Raw genomic sequence first — 15,912 nt, 5'->3', positions numbered from 1 at the left:
CCCATGTTCTCCTGTCTCCTCCTTTAACTTTCCCCTTCCTCTTTCTCCTTCTCCAATCCATTTGGCCCCTTCTTTCCTTCTCTCCCTTGCTCTATCCCCTATTTTTCTTCATTCATTTTCCCTACCTCCACCCATTCCCCCTACACCTTCTCCTACTCCTACTCCTCCCTTACTTGCAGGTGCCCTTCCTCTCCTCCCCATCATAAAAATTCCCCTTCCTTATTCACAAACCGTGAGTTCCTCTTCCCATTCGTCCCTAAAAGGCCTGAGCGAGGCGATTGAACAACGATAGAGTGAAATATTCCCAAGATTAAATGGCATTTATGGGTGATGGCTCGGTCTTCAGCTGGCCCTGGGATAATGTGTATTATTTCTCTCAAATTTTATTCCGGCAACAGAGGCTGTAGTTAGGACAGGTCTGGAGGGAAGGGGAGGGGGTGATTGGGTCAGAGGGAAGGGGTGGGAAGGGGGGAGATGAGAGGGGGAGAGGAGAGGGAGGTACTGATAAATGAGAGAGGTGGAAGGGAGAGACGTGAGAGATTGGACAATATCAGTGAAGTTATTGTACTTTACAGGGATAATTTGTTTGGCTGTTGGTGATTAAGAAATGTGGGGTTTGTTTGGGTGATTGTAGATGGCGCTCGTGTATGTTTATATTCCCTTTTTTTAACTATCATACGTGTAACTTCTCTAATACTGATGTTTTAAGTATGCCTTCAACTGGCTGTGATTGCATGGTCGAGCTCTATCTCCATGGCCCCACCTCCCTCCTTTAAATCCTTCCCCACTTCCTAAAACTATTATCAGTGTGATAAATGTTTTCCTGAGCTCCTTGGGAGACATCTAATGTAATTGTTCAACTTTATCTTGCCCGTGTCAGGTTCCATTTAGACTATGCAGTTCCATTGTTACCACCGTTCTTAAGAAATATATATAAAATGTATTAAAATTGTACAGAGTAAATTATTAAAATTATCCGGGGAAAATAGAAGCTCCCTTCAAGATAAGACATTATGAAATATTAATTTAAATTCTCCACAAAGGTAAAGAGTAAGGGCAGGGAAATATCAGAACTATAGGCGCCAAAAGAGAGACTATAGACAGAGACTATATACCACTTGGAAGAGATCAGGATAAGGATCTAGAATGAGATGGGAGGAAGGAATGGTGCCCAATGACTTGGACGGTCGGGGATTGAACGCTGACCTGCATAAAGCGAGACCGTCTCAAAGTAAGAGTAAACTTGATTGAAGTGTACAATAGGATGAAAGGTATACCAAGAGGGATATTAACAGAGTGCTTTATACTATATATCAATACATACTACAACACGAGAGAATGGATACAAATTGGATAAGTTTAGATTATAAGAAGACTTGGATAAATACAGGGTTGAAAATAGGGTTGTAGACTCATTGAGCAGGTTCCCGGTTAACTAACACAACAGAGATGGGATTGGTGGCTTGTTTTAAACGTAGGTTAGACAAAGTTCTTGAGAGTCACTCTCTGAAGGCCCATGTTCTTGAGAGTCACTCTCTGAAGACCCATGTTCTTGCGAGTCACTCTCTGAAGACCCATGTTCTTGCGAGTCACTCTCTGAAGACCCATGTTCTTGCGAGTCACTCTCTGAAGACCCATGTTCTTGCGAGTCACTCTCTGAAGACCCATGTTCTTGAGAGTCACTCTCTGAAGACCCATGTTCTTGAGAGTCACTCTCTGAAGGCCCATGTTCTTGAGAGTCACTTTCTCAAGGCCCATGTTCTTGAGAGTCACTCTCTCAAGGCCCATGTTCTTGAGAGTCATTCTCTGAGGTTTCTCAGCACCGCACACGCCGCTGATGCTGTTCTATTTAGGTGCTGCAGATGGTAAGCCAGTCAGCGGGTATACACGTCTGATCCCCTTGCCTATTCTAACTCTGGAAGCTGTTTAGTCATCATTATATGGTTTCCTACTTCACTTCTGTCTCCACTATTATTATGTTTGTTTAACATTTATCGAGTTTAAAGTAGAGTTAAAGTAGAGTATTTATTTCAGTTTTTGTGTAGCTTGTTCAAATTCCTCCTAAGGCATGCTACAGGCAGCCTCAGTCTTATGTGTGTCGTGAGAGAGAGAGAGAGAGAGAGAGAGAGAGAGAGAGAGAGAGAGAGAGAGAGAGAGAGAGAGAGAGAGAGAGAGAGAGAGAGAGAGAGAGAGAGAGAGAGAAACTTCATGTAGTAGAAAGTATGGATATTTGATTAGGAAAAGCAAAATAAAGAGCATGTCTTACAAATAGGATTTATACAAATTCAAAAATTCAAAAAACTCAAAAATTCAAAAATAAAAAAATTCCAGAGCCCATTATATGATTCTATAATCTCTTTAACTACCACTTACAGGATCGAACCCTGACAATTTCTGTCATCACTTCTACATATCATTCTCTCATTTACAGCACCTTATGTCGTAAAATTAAAAGATGTATTAAATTTACGTGAATAAATTCGTAATATTTACCCAGCCGATTCTCAATGGCTTGTAGTGAATTCGTACCTTCGGCTTCAGTTGTTGAACATTGGAATACATTATCAATTCCTTACACAAGAAAACCTTATACAACGTTTGTTCTGCGCCTACATTCCTGGAGTCTCATGTCATCATTTCTCGCAGTGAAAAGTCTCTACATCTTGAAAACTTCTTGTTTGAAAATATCGATATTCTTAAATATCTTAAACGATCATCAGATCGTTTAAGGAGGGCTCAAGTAGAGGGGGATGACACATGCTAAATAAGTTTTGCGGAGGATATAATATTGTCTTGTTCATCTACTTTGTCATCAGAAGCAAAATGAAGATGGTGCTGGGCCTTCAGAAGAATAGCCTAAGCTACTTAATCCTCTTAAAATGTAGTTTATTATCTCAATAAACTTGAACTTGAGCTCTCCTCTTACTTTCTTTTCACATATTGTGGGTTGGAGTTATTTATTTGAAGGCGTCTTTTGATGCGAGGAATGTCTCTCCAGGTGTCAAACAACTCCCAGGCGTCAGGGGAAGTCTCTGCAATGTGAGGAAAGAGACTTCCAATGTGCAATGTGAGGAAAGAGAATAAGAGACTTATTCTTGACTTGTCTGTCAAGAATAAGTCGAGGGTGAACCCGCAAGTGTTCAAGGGATTAGTATTTTAAATGAGCAACAAGTCGGATATTATCGTCGAAGGGAACATTATGTTCTAGCTGGGAGCAGCCATCTGAGAATCCATATAATCTGGTCATGTTTTGCTTAACATTTGCCTCACTCACCACATTTGATGGATAATTCAAATGCTCAAACGCCAACTGGTCTTCAACTCGGATAAATGTTGATTGCCGAGCGACTGGCAATTTAACCTGAAAGCTAATAACTCGGATCACAACTTTTTTTTAATACATAGTGTTCACCGAGAGGTATTTATTGAACAGTTGCGCATTCTGTCCAGGTTGTTCACTCGTATGTTCAAGGGTCAATTGATGAACCATTTATTACACGATATTAACTGTCAGATGAACTCATTACACGGGACAAAACTCATAATTAACGTGGGATCTCTGGATTGTTTAACGTGTTGCTTTTATATAGTATAAATCAACGAGTTTGGGTGGATGTAAATAGGAGCTGCCTCGTATGGCCGATTAGTCTTTCTGCAGTTTATTGTATTCTAGTGTACTTACGTTTCTATGTTAGTATTAACGTGACGAGCTAATCCTACTAATTCATTGTAAATATTTACTATCTTATGCTATTATAATCCATGTGTGGGCCAGTTGGTGCCAAGGGATAGGAGCTGCATCGTATGGGCCAATAGGCCTTCAGCATTGCTTGTGTCTTCAGCAACGACTTGCTTAAGCAAGTCTTTCTGTAAACAACTCCTCAACCCCAGCCCAATGGTGACCCTTCCCGTCCAAACCCCAGCCCCCCCAAACTGTCGCCAACCGTCAACATATCTCCCGCCCCCACCTTGACTGTCTCTACCCTCCCCCCCCCCCCCTCCCTACCGCACAACAACCCCTCAACCTGTGGACAGTCTCGGGTCAGCGAACACACTCTGGAACCGACCGTCTCACTTCCGTCCATTGTGGTATTGTCTGGTGACGATTCTACTCCACTACTTCCTTCTTCATCCTGCTCCATCACCCCAACTCCCTCGGCCTCCTCCTCCTGCTCCTGCTTCTCTTTCTCCTCCTGCTTCTCCTTCTCTTCCTCCTCCTCCCTGGGGGTGTCTAAGGGGCTCACTTATCGCCCTCTTTCTCTTCAAGATCTACATAGATTACGTAGTCTTAAGTTACAGATTCTCAGATTCATGAATTACAAAAACTTTAATTTAAAAAAAAATTAACCATTCATTTGAGGCAGATTATATGTGTACTGAGAGAAGCGTAGAAAAAACTATATCATTGGTCTGGAGAGCTGGTCAGAGACCGGGCCGCGAGGGACCTTGATCCCCGGAATCAACGCAAGGTAAGGTTCAGAGGAAGCCGGACAAGGTATACCAGAGGTTATATGACCCCAGAAAAGCTGTAAGAGTTATCAAAGGAACCAAGACAAGCTACAGTAGTCCTCAGTGCTACCTTGGCCAGCTAAGACAGTTGTCAGAGGGACCTGGACTACCTAGTGGTCAAAAGAACCCAGAGAAGTCAGCACAGTCACCAAAATACAATAAGTTTTGTAAATATTTAAACAGAGAACTAGGCAATGCCTACAGGTTACATCACTAATGAATGATAGGTGGTTCGTGTATTTTGAGTAGGTCTACCTTGTTATGATTCCTTATCTTGGAGTGATTCCTTACCTTGGGGTGATTCCTTACCTTGGGGTGATTTCTTACCTTGGGATGATTCCGAGAATCAACGTCCCCGCGGCCCGGTCTCTAAACACCCCAAACAATATTCCCAGTTCTGACACACAGGAAAAGAAGTGCTGCAAATAAATTATTGAAAATAACACAATCACCACCCAACTCTGGTAACAATATATTTTCAAACACAATATCTCTTGTTTTTTGCACTCATAATAACATTAAAAATAATACAAAAATTAATAATAACAATACATAGTAACACTAGAAAATATTAGCAAATAATAATATCAACAATAACCACAATAACAATAACAGTTACAAGAATGCTATTGATAAAAAAGGACGATAACAAGAGCAGCACCAGGCAAGAACAACTCTGAAGACACATTCATCATGTAAATCCAGGTTACATATTGAGTGGCGACGTTGGAAGCATTTATCACCCCTTCATTTATTCACCAATTTATTCGTGGCTATAAATAATTATAGAGCAGCATGACCTTGACTTTGCCGTAGGTAATAAATAAAGGCTGGTATCATCCATCTTGTTCTCTCTGATATTGGATTCCTTATCTCAGGTGATGTAGTTGAGGCCGTGAGGAAGGAGAGGAGGGAGGGAGGGATGTTAGGGAGGCAAGGTAGGGTGGAGTGGGCAGAGGGAAGGAGGCAGGGTAGGATGGAGTCGGCAGAGGGAGGGAGGAGGACGAAGGGTAGGGAGAGTCAAAAGAAATTGTGAAAGAGGGAGAAGAGAGAGAGAGAGAGAGAGAGAGAGAGAGAGAGAGAGAGAGAGAGAGAGAGAGAGAGAGAGAGAGAGAGAGAGAGAGAGAGAGAGAGAGAGAGAGAGAGAGAATGGGAGATAAGAATGAGAGAGAGAGACAGAGAAAATGGGAGATAAGAATGAGAGAGAGAGAGAGAAAATGGGAGATAAGAATGAGAGAGGAGGTATATAATGTAGGGAGATAGGAGTAAGCAAGGATGGAGGGAGAGAGAGAGAAGGAGACAAGGGTCGATGGAGAGAGAAGGAGGCAAGGATGGAGGGAGAGAGAAGGAGGCAATGATGGAGGGAGAGAGAAGGAGGCACGAATGAAGGGAAGAGACAAGGAAAGCAAAGCTAATGGAGCATCGTCGTTCACTTATATATGAATTAAAATAAAATCTACATTAACGGTCTTGTTAGTATTGTTTTCGACCTGTTGTACACCCCATGTTCTGTTGTACACCCCATGCTCTGTTGTACACCCCATGCTCTGTTGTGCACCCCATGCTCTGTTGTACACCCCATGCTCTGTTGTACACCCCATGCTCTGTTGTACACCCCATGCTCTGTTGTACACCCCATGCTCTGTTGTACACCCCATGCTCTGTTGTACACCCCATGCTCTGTTGTACACTCCATGCTCTGTTGTACACCCCATGCTCTGTTGTACACCCCATGCTCTGTTGTACACCCCATGCTCTGTTGTACACCCCATGTTCTGTTGTACACCCCATGCTCTGTTGTACACCCCATGCTCTGTTGTACACCCCATGTTCTGTTGTACACCCCATGCTCTGTTGTACACCCCATGTTCTGTTGTACACCCCATGCTCTGTTGTACACCCCATGCTCTGTTGTACACCCCATGTTCTGTTGTACACCCCATGCTCTGTTGTACACCCCATGCTCTGTTGTACACCCCATGTTCTGTTGTACACCCCATGCTCTGTTGTACACCCCATGCTCTGTTGTACTCCCCATGTTCTGTTGTACACCCCATGCTCTGTTGTACACCCCATGCTCTGTTGTACACCCCATGCTCTGTTGTACACCCCATGCTCTGTTGTACACCCCATGCTCTGTTGTACACTCCATGCTCTGTTGTACACCCTATGCTCTGTTGTACACCCCATGCTCTGTTGTCCACTCCATGCTCTGTTGTACACCCCATGTTCTGTTGTATACCCCATGCTCTGTTGTACACCCCATGTTCTGTTGTATACCCCATGCTCTGTTGTACACCCCATGCTCTGTTGTACACCCCATGCTCTGTTGTACACCCCATGTTCTGTTGTACACCCCCATGCTCTGTTGTACACCCCATGCTCTGTTGTACACCCCATGCTCTGTTGTACACCCCATGCTCTGTTGTACACCCCATGTTCTGTTGTACACCCCCATGCTCTGTTGTACACCCCATGCTCTGTTGTACACCCCGTACTCTACTGTACACTTCCGAACACCCCGTGCTCTGCTCTACACTGCAAAATCAGAAACCTAAAATAAACCATGGAATGGAATTAGCTAATGGTCATTGCTCTTAGGTCGCTTTACTTTTGTGATCAAATATGATGACTCGCCTGTCTGGTACTTCCACTATTTCTCTCTCAACACGTCGACAGATAGAACGAAAAAAATCGCATTCTGTCACCTGTCCATTCTTGTTACATGAACAGCAAAACCCCTTTTTAAATTCTTGCTATTTTACTGTAGTAAAAAAAAAGGTAACATCTAAAAATAAAAATAAATTAAATAGGGAAGGGAGTACCACCTCTGGCTGTAAGAAGGGGACCCATAGCCTCGGAGGAATGCACACATAACTCATTAGAGGGAATGTTTAGGTCCCCTCCAATACTGTTTCTGTGTGCTTTTCTCCTACCACCCCCTTCCTTTTGTGTTTTGTTGTGCTTTATTATATATATATATATATATATATATATATATATATATATATATATATATATATATATATATATATATATATATATATATATATATTTTATTAAATATGACCGAAAAAGTAAGATTAATAATTCTAACACGAATTTTCTCAATCTTTCGTACATTATGCTTCACTGTTGGAGGTAAATCAAAAATCACTTCTCCAAAATTCATTTTTATTTCTAGTCTGACGCGACACGGGCGCGTTTCGTAAAACTTATTACATTTTCAAAGACTTCACAAATACACAACTGATTAGAACTTGCATTTCCCTGATTTTATATCTACTTTTGAGTGAGGTGGGAAGGGTGATGTGGCATTACATTTGAGTGAGGTGGGAAGGATGATGTGGCATTAGAGGATATTAATAGGGTATTAAAAGTATCAACACAAGACAGAACACGAAACAATGGATATTGAATAGAAGTGTTTGTAGAAAGCCTATTGGTCCATATTTCTTGATGCTTCTATATTGGAGCGGAGTCTTGAGGTGGGTAGAATATAGTTGTGCAATAATTGGCTGTTGATTGCTGGTGTTGACTTCTTGATGTGTAGTGCCTCGCAAACGTCAAGCCGCCTGCTATCGCTGTATCTATCGATGATTTCTGTGTTGTTTACTAGGATTTCTCTGGCGATGGTTTGGTTATGGGAAGAGATTATATGTTCCTTAATGGAGCCCTGTTGTTTATGCATCGTTAAACGCCTAGAAAGAGATGTTGTTGTCTTGCCTATATACTGGGTTTTTTGGAGCTTACAGTCCCCAAGTGGGCATTTGAAGGCATAGACGACGTTAGTCTCTTTTAAAGCGTTCTGTTTCGTGTCTGGAGAGTTTCTCATGAGTAGGCTGGCCGTTTTTCTGGTTTTATAGTAAATCGTCAGTTGTATCCTCTGATTTTTGTCTGTAGGGATAACGTTTCTATTAACAATATCTTTCAGGACCCTTTCCTCTGTTTTATGAGCTGTGGAAAAGAAGTTCCTGTAAAATAGTCTAATAGGGGGTATAGGTGTTGTGTTAGTTGTCTCTTCAGAGGTTGCATGGCTTTTCACTTTCCTTCTTATGATGTCTTCGATGAAACCATTGGAGAAGCCGTTATTGACTAGAACCTGCCTTACCCTACAGAGTTCTTCGTCGACTTGCTTCCATTCTGAGCTGTGGCTGAGAGCACGGTCGACGTATGCGTTAACAACACTCCTCTTGTACCTGTCAGGGCAGTCGCTGTTGGCATTTAGGCACATTCCTATGTTTGTTTCCTTTGTGTAGACTGCAGTGTGGAAACCTCCGCCCTTTTCCATGACTGTTACATCTAGAAAAGGCAGCTTCCCATCCTTTTCCGTCTCGTAAGTGAAACGCAGCACGGAACTCTGCTCAAATGCCTCCTTCAGCTCCTGCAGATGTCTGACATCAGGTACCTGTGTAAAAATGTCGTCAACATACCTGCAGTATATGGCCGGTTTCAAGTTCATGTCGACTAAGACTTTTTGCTCGATGGTACCCATGTAGAAGTTTGCAAACAGGACACCTAGGGGAGAACCCATAGCGACCCCATCTACTTGCTTATACATATGCCCATCCGGGCTCAAGAAGGGTGCCTCTTTAGTACAAGCTTGGAGTAGTTTCCTCAGAATACTTTCTGGCATGTCAAGAGGAGTACAGGCTGGATCACGATACACTCTGTCGGCTATCATTCCGATTGTCTCGTCCACAGGTACGTTGGTAAACAGCGATTCTACGTCCAACGAGGCTCTTATCCCTGTGGCCCGTGCGCCCCGCAGTAAGTCCACAAATTCCTTTGGAGACTTCAGGCTGAAGGCGCAAGGAACATAAGGAGTCAGCAGGCCGTTGAGTCGCTTTGCCAATCTGTACGTGGGTGTGGGTATCTGGCTAATGATTGGCCGAAGTGGGTTTCCAGGCTTGTGCGTCTTGACATTTCCATACGCATATCCAGGTTTATATTCCCCAATGATCTTTGGCAGGTGGAGTCCGGATTTCTTGGCGTTCACAGTTTCGATCAGTTTGTTGACCTTTGCTTTTAATTCGGCTGTAGTGTCCTTCGTTACCCTTTGGAACTTAGTTTGGTCAGAGAGTATGATGTTCATTTTCGCCAGATATTCGTCTTTTTTAAGAATGACATATATTGGCGACTTGTCACCTCTCCTGACAACTATCTCCTTGTTCTCGCGAAGGCTTTTAGCTGCCGCTCTAAGCTCGGGGGACAGTATGGTGCTTCTGTAGTTGCCTCGATTCTTTCCTCCTTCTGCAATAAGTTCTGCTTGTAAGGTATCTTTGGTAGTGACCTTTTTTTGTGTCTCGAGGTCGAATATGTCGTCCAACAGAATTTCCAACTCCACTTTCCGGGCCATTTCACTCGGTCTGGACATAACATGACTGTTTATGCCCAGATTTAGGAGAGTGACTTGGTCCTCAGTGAGGTTAATTCCTGCAAGGTTCAGGAAGCCATCCCTTGGTCGTGGAATTGCCATAGGTCCTCCATATAATGTTGTTAGTTTCTTGATAATCCTTGTTTCAGTGCTGAGGTGATGTTGGTCTGTGAGGATGTCGAGGTGTTGTTCAATGCGGGTACGGATACTATGGTCGATGTTGCTATTTCTCCACTCGTTTGTAGCATGAAGTAGTTGCGTTTTTTTGTCTTTGATTTCATTCTCTGCCTTGTATATCTGATCACGAATCAGATCCTGGCGATATTTTATCGTGAAGGCTTGATTCCTTGCTGCTGGGTCGTGCACTTTAACATTAGTATATTTTGGTAGCAGTCTTTCCTGTAGACATATTTTATTAAATATGACCGAAAAAGTAAGATTAATAATTCTAACACGAATTTTCTCAATCTTTCGTACATTATGCTTCACTGTTGGAGGTAAATCAAAAATCACTTCTCCAAAATTCATTTTTATTTCTAGTCTGACGCGACACGGGCGCGTTTCGTAAAACTTATTACATTTTTATTTACATTTACAGGACACCTAGGGTTCTCCCCTAGGTGTCCTGTTTGCAAACTTCTACATGGGTACCATCGAGCAAAAAGTCTTAGTCGACATGAACTTGAAACCGGCCATATACTGCAGGTATGTTGACGACATTTTTACACAGGTACCTGATGTCAGACATCTACAGGAGCTGAAGGAGGCATTTGAGCAGAGTTCCGTGCTGCGTTTCACTTACGAGACGGAAAAGGATGGGAAGCTGCCTTTTCTAGATGTAACAGTCATGGAAAAGGGCGGAGGTTTCCACACTGCAGTCTACACAAAGGAAACAAACATAGGAATGTGCCTAAATGCCAACAGCGACTGCCCTGACAGGTACAAGAGGAGTGTTGTTAACGCATACGTCGACCGTGCTCTCAGCCACAGCTCAGAATGGAAGCAAGTCGACGAAGAACTCTGTAGGGTAAGGCAGGTTCTAGTCAATAACGGCTTCTCCAATGGTTTCATCGAAGACATCATAAGAAGGAAAGTGAAAAGCCATGCAACCTCTGAAGAGACAACTAACACAACACCTATACCCCCTATTAGACTATTTTACAGGAACTTCTTTTCCACAGCTCATAAAACAGAGGAAAGGGTCCTGAAAGATATTGTTAATAGAAACGTTATCCCTACAGACAAAAATCAGAGGATACAACTGACGATTTACTATAAAACCAGAAAAACGGCCAGCCTACTCATGAGAAACTCTCCAGACACGAAACAGAACGCTTTAAAAGAGACTAACGTCGTCTATGCCTTCAAATGCCCACTTGGGGACTGTAAGCTCCAAAAAACCCAGTATATAGGCAAGACAACAACATCTCTTTCTAGGCGTTTAACGATGCATAAACAACAGGGCTCCATTAAGGAACATATAATCTCTTCCCATAACCAAACCATCGCCAGAGAAATCCTAGTAAACAACACAGAAATCATCGATAGATACAGCGATAGCAGGCGGCTTGACGTTTGCGAGGCACTACACATCAAGAAGTCAACACCAGCAATCAACAGCCAATTATTGCACAACTATATTCTACCCACCTCAAGACTCCGCTCCAATATAGAAGCATCAAGAAATATGGACCAATAGGCTTTCTACAAACACTTCTATTCAATATCCATTGTTTCGTGTTCTGTCTTGTGTTGATACTTTTAATACCCTATTAATATCCTCTAATGCCACATCATCCTTCCCACCTCACTCAAATGTAATGCCACATCACCCTTCCCACCTCACTCAAAAGTAGATATAAAATCAGGGAAATGCAAGTTCTAATCAGTTGTGTATTTGTGAAGTCTTTGAAAATGTAATAAGTTTTACGAAACGCGCCCGTGTCGCGTCAGACTAGAAATAAAAATGAATTTTGGAGAAGTGATTTTTGATTTACCTCCAACAGTGAAGCATAATGTACGAAAGATTGAGAAAATTCGTGTTAGAATTATTAATCTTACTTTTTCGGTCATATTTAATAAAATATGTCTACAGGAAAGACTGCTACCAAAATATACTAATGTTAAAGTGCACGACCCAGCAGCAAGGAATCAAGCCTTCACGATAAAATATCGCCAGGATCTGATTCGTGATCAGATATACAAGGCAGAGAATGAAATCAAAGACAAAAAAACGCAACTACTTCATGCTACAAACGAGTGGAGAAATAGCAACATCGACCATAGTATCCGTACCCGCATTGAACAACACCTCGACATCCTCACAGACCAACATCACCTCAGCACTGAAACAAGGATTATCAAGAAACTAACAACATTATATGGAGGACCTATGGCAATTCCACGACCAAGGGATGGCTTCCTGAACCTTGCAGGAATTAACCTCACTGAGGACCAAGTCACTCTCCTAAATCTGGGCATAAACTGTCATGTTATGTCCAGACCGAGTGAAATGGCCCGGAAAGTGGAGTTGGAAATTCTGTTGGACGACATATTCGACCTCGAGACACAAAAAAAGGTCACTACCAAAGATACCTTACAAGCAGAACTTATTGCAGAAGGAGGAAAGAATCGAGGCAACTACAGAAGCACCATACTGTCCCCCGAGCTTAGAGCGGCAGCTAAAAGCCTTCGCGAGAACAAGGAGATAGTTGTCAGGAGAGGTGACAAGTCGCCAATATATGTCATTCTTAAAAAAGACGAATATCTGGCGAAAATGAACATCATACTCTCTGACCAAACTAAGTTCCAAAGGGTAACGAAGGACACTACAGCCGAATTAAAAGCAAAGGTCAACAAACTGATCGAAACTGTGAACGCCAAGAAATCCGGACTCCACCTACCAAAGATCATTGGGGAATATAAACCTGGATATGCGTATGGAAATGTCAAGACGCACAAGCCTGGAAACCCACTTCGGCCAATCATTAGCCAGATACCCACACCCACGTACAGATTGGCAAAGCGACTCAACGGCCTGCTGACTCCTTATGTTCCTTGCGCCTTCAGCCTGAAGTCTCCAAAGGAATTTGTGGACTTACTGCGGGGCGCACGGGCCACAGGGATAAGAGCCTCGTTGGACGTAGAATCGCTGTTTACCAACGTACCTGTGGACGAGACAATCGGAATGATAGCCGACAGAGTGTATCGTGATCCAGCCTGTACTCCTCTTGACATGCCAGAAAGTATTCTGAGGAAACTACTCCAAGCTTGTACTAAAGAGGCACCCTTCTTGAGCCCGGATGGGCATATGTATAAGCAAGTAGATGGGGTCGCTATGGGTTCTCCCCTAGGTGTCCTGTTTGCAAACTTCTACATGGGTACCATCGAGCAAAAAGTCTTAGTCGACATGAACTTGAAACCGGCCATATACTGCAGGTATGTTGACGACATTTTTACACAGGTACCTGATGTCAGACATCTGCAGGAGCTGAAGGAGGCATTTGAGCAGAGTTCCGTGCTGCGTTTCACTTACGAGACGGAAAAGGATGGGAAGCTGCCTTTTCTAGATGTAACAGTCATGGAAAAGGGCGGAGGTTTCCACACTGCAGTCTACACAAAGGAAACAAACATAGGAATGTGCCTAAATGCCAACAGCGACTGCCCTGACAGGTACAAGAGGAGTGTTGTTAACGCATACGTCGACCGTGCTCTCAGCCACAGCTCAGAATGGAAGCAAGTCGACGAAGAACTCTGTAGGGTAAGGCAGGTTCTAGTCAATAACGGCTTCTCCAATGGTTTCATCGAAGACATCATAAGAAGGAAAGTGAAAAGCCATGCAACCTCTGAAGAGACAACTAACACAACACCTATACCCCCTATTAGACTATTTTACAGGAACTTCTTTTCCACAGCTCATAAAACAGAGGAAAGGGTCCTGAAAGATATTGTTAATAGAAACGTTATCCCTACAGACAAAAATCAGAGGATACAACTGACGATTTACTATAAAACCAGAAAAACGGCCAGCCTACTCATGAGAAACTCTCCAGACACGAAACAGAACGCTTTAAAAGAGACTAACGTCGTCTATGCCTTCAAATGCCCACTTGGGGACTGTAAGCTCCAAAAAACCCAGTATATAGGCAAGACAACAACATCTCTTTCTAGGCGTTTAACGATGCATAAACAACAGGGCTCCATTAAGGAACATATAATCTCTTCCCATAACCAAACCATCGCCAGAGAAATCCTAGTAAACAACACAGAAATCATCGATAGATACAGCGATAGCAGGCGGCTTGACGTTTGCGAGGCACTACACATCAAGAAGTCAACACCAGCAATCAACAGCCAATTATTGCACAACTATATTCTACCCACCTCAAGACTCCGCTCCAATATAGAAGCATCAAGAAATATGGACCAATAGGCTTTCTACAAACACTTCTATTCAATATCCATTGTTTCGTGTTCTGTCTTGTGTTGATACTTTTAATACCCTATTAATATCCTCTAATGCCACATCATCCTTCCCACCTCACTCAAATGTAATGCCACATCACCCTTCCCACCTCACTCAAAAGTAGATATAAAATCAGGGAAATGCAAGTTCTAATCAGTTGTGTATTTGTGAAGTCTTTGAAAATGTAATAAGTTTTACGAAACGCGCCCGTGTCGCGTCAGACTAGAAATAAAAATGAATTTTGGAGAAGTGATTTTTGATTTACCTCCAACAGTGAAGCATAATGTACGAAAGATTGAGAAAATTCGTGTTAGAATTATTAATCTTACTTTTTCGGTCATATTTAATAAAATATGTCTACAGGAAAGACTGCTACCAAAATATACTAATATATATATATATATATATATATATATATATATATATATATATATATATATATATATATATATATATATATATATGTAGTACAACATAAATAATTTTTCTAATATTTAATTTTTTGTTATAAAAGGTATGAAGTATAGGATGATAATTCTTGTAAATATAAAAAAATATCAAGATACAGGTGCATCGTTCAAAATATTCTATCGAGAGTGAGGATCAGGGGAGCGTGGGGAGGGGGCGGCTAGTGCTGGCCCCCCCTGATGGCAGGGGAGACAATTACAAGACGGAGCCGGTCACTCCAACCCCCGGAGATTGGCAGGACTGAAGCGCCCGTAAATGTCACCCGGAATTTCCCTTCTTGTTATTTACTAATCATTTTGGCAGGAGGCTGGTAGCCGATCTTGGCAATTTGAGCAATAACTTTCGCTGGTGCCTACCGAGAAATCTTTTTGTTATTGAGTAATAACTTAGCGCGATAGTCCCTCACTGCCTCGCTTATTCGCCGGTATATATATATATATATATATATATATATATATATATATATATATATATATATATATATATATATATATGTATATATATATATATTATATATATCCTAAATAAAAGATTATATTAATGTACAATGTCAAGACTTGAAATAAGTAAGAAAGGGCAAAGACATGGTACACCCCATGTCTTTGTCTTACCATGTCTTTGCCCTTTCTTACTTATTTCAAGTCTTGACATTGTACATTAATATAATCTTTTATTTAGGATATATAATACATTTTTTGGTATTTAATTTTATATATATATATATATATATATATATAACTATATATATATAAAATATATATAATTTTATATATATATATATATATATATATATATATATATATATATATATATATATATATATATATATATATATATATATATACACACACACACCTGCCAGCAGCCGGTTACACATACACTAACCATCTTTCAAAAAGGAGGGGCAAAAAAATGCAATGTTTCGACTGTTAGGTAAGGTCATTGTCGCTTCCACCAGCTGTAAAAACTCGCCCCTATCATCTGTGTACCAGTCCTCGACCTTTCCAACTCTCGGCCAGGACCTGCTGCAGCTGTGTGTGTGTCTGTGTGTCTGTGTACATCCCGGTAGTGACTTCTCTGTACCAGCTTATAC

The sequence above is a fragment of the Procambarus clarkii genome, chromosome 57 (assembly GCF_040958095.1).
Source record: "Procambarus clarkii isolate CNS0578487 chromosome 57, FALCON_Pclarkii_2.0, whole genome shotgun sequence".
Classification (NCBI taxonomy): Eukaryota; Metazoa; Arthropoda; class Malacostraca; order Decapoda; family Cambaridae; genus Procambarus; species Procambarus clarkii.
This window is presented reverse-complemented; position numbering follows the sequence as displayed.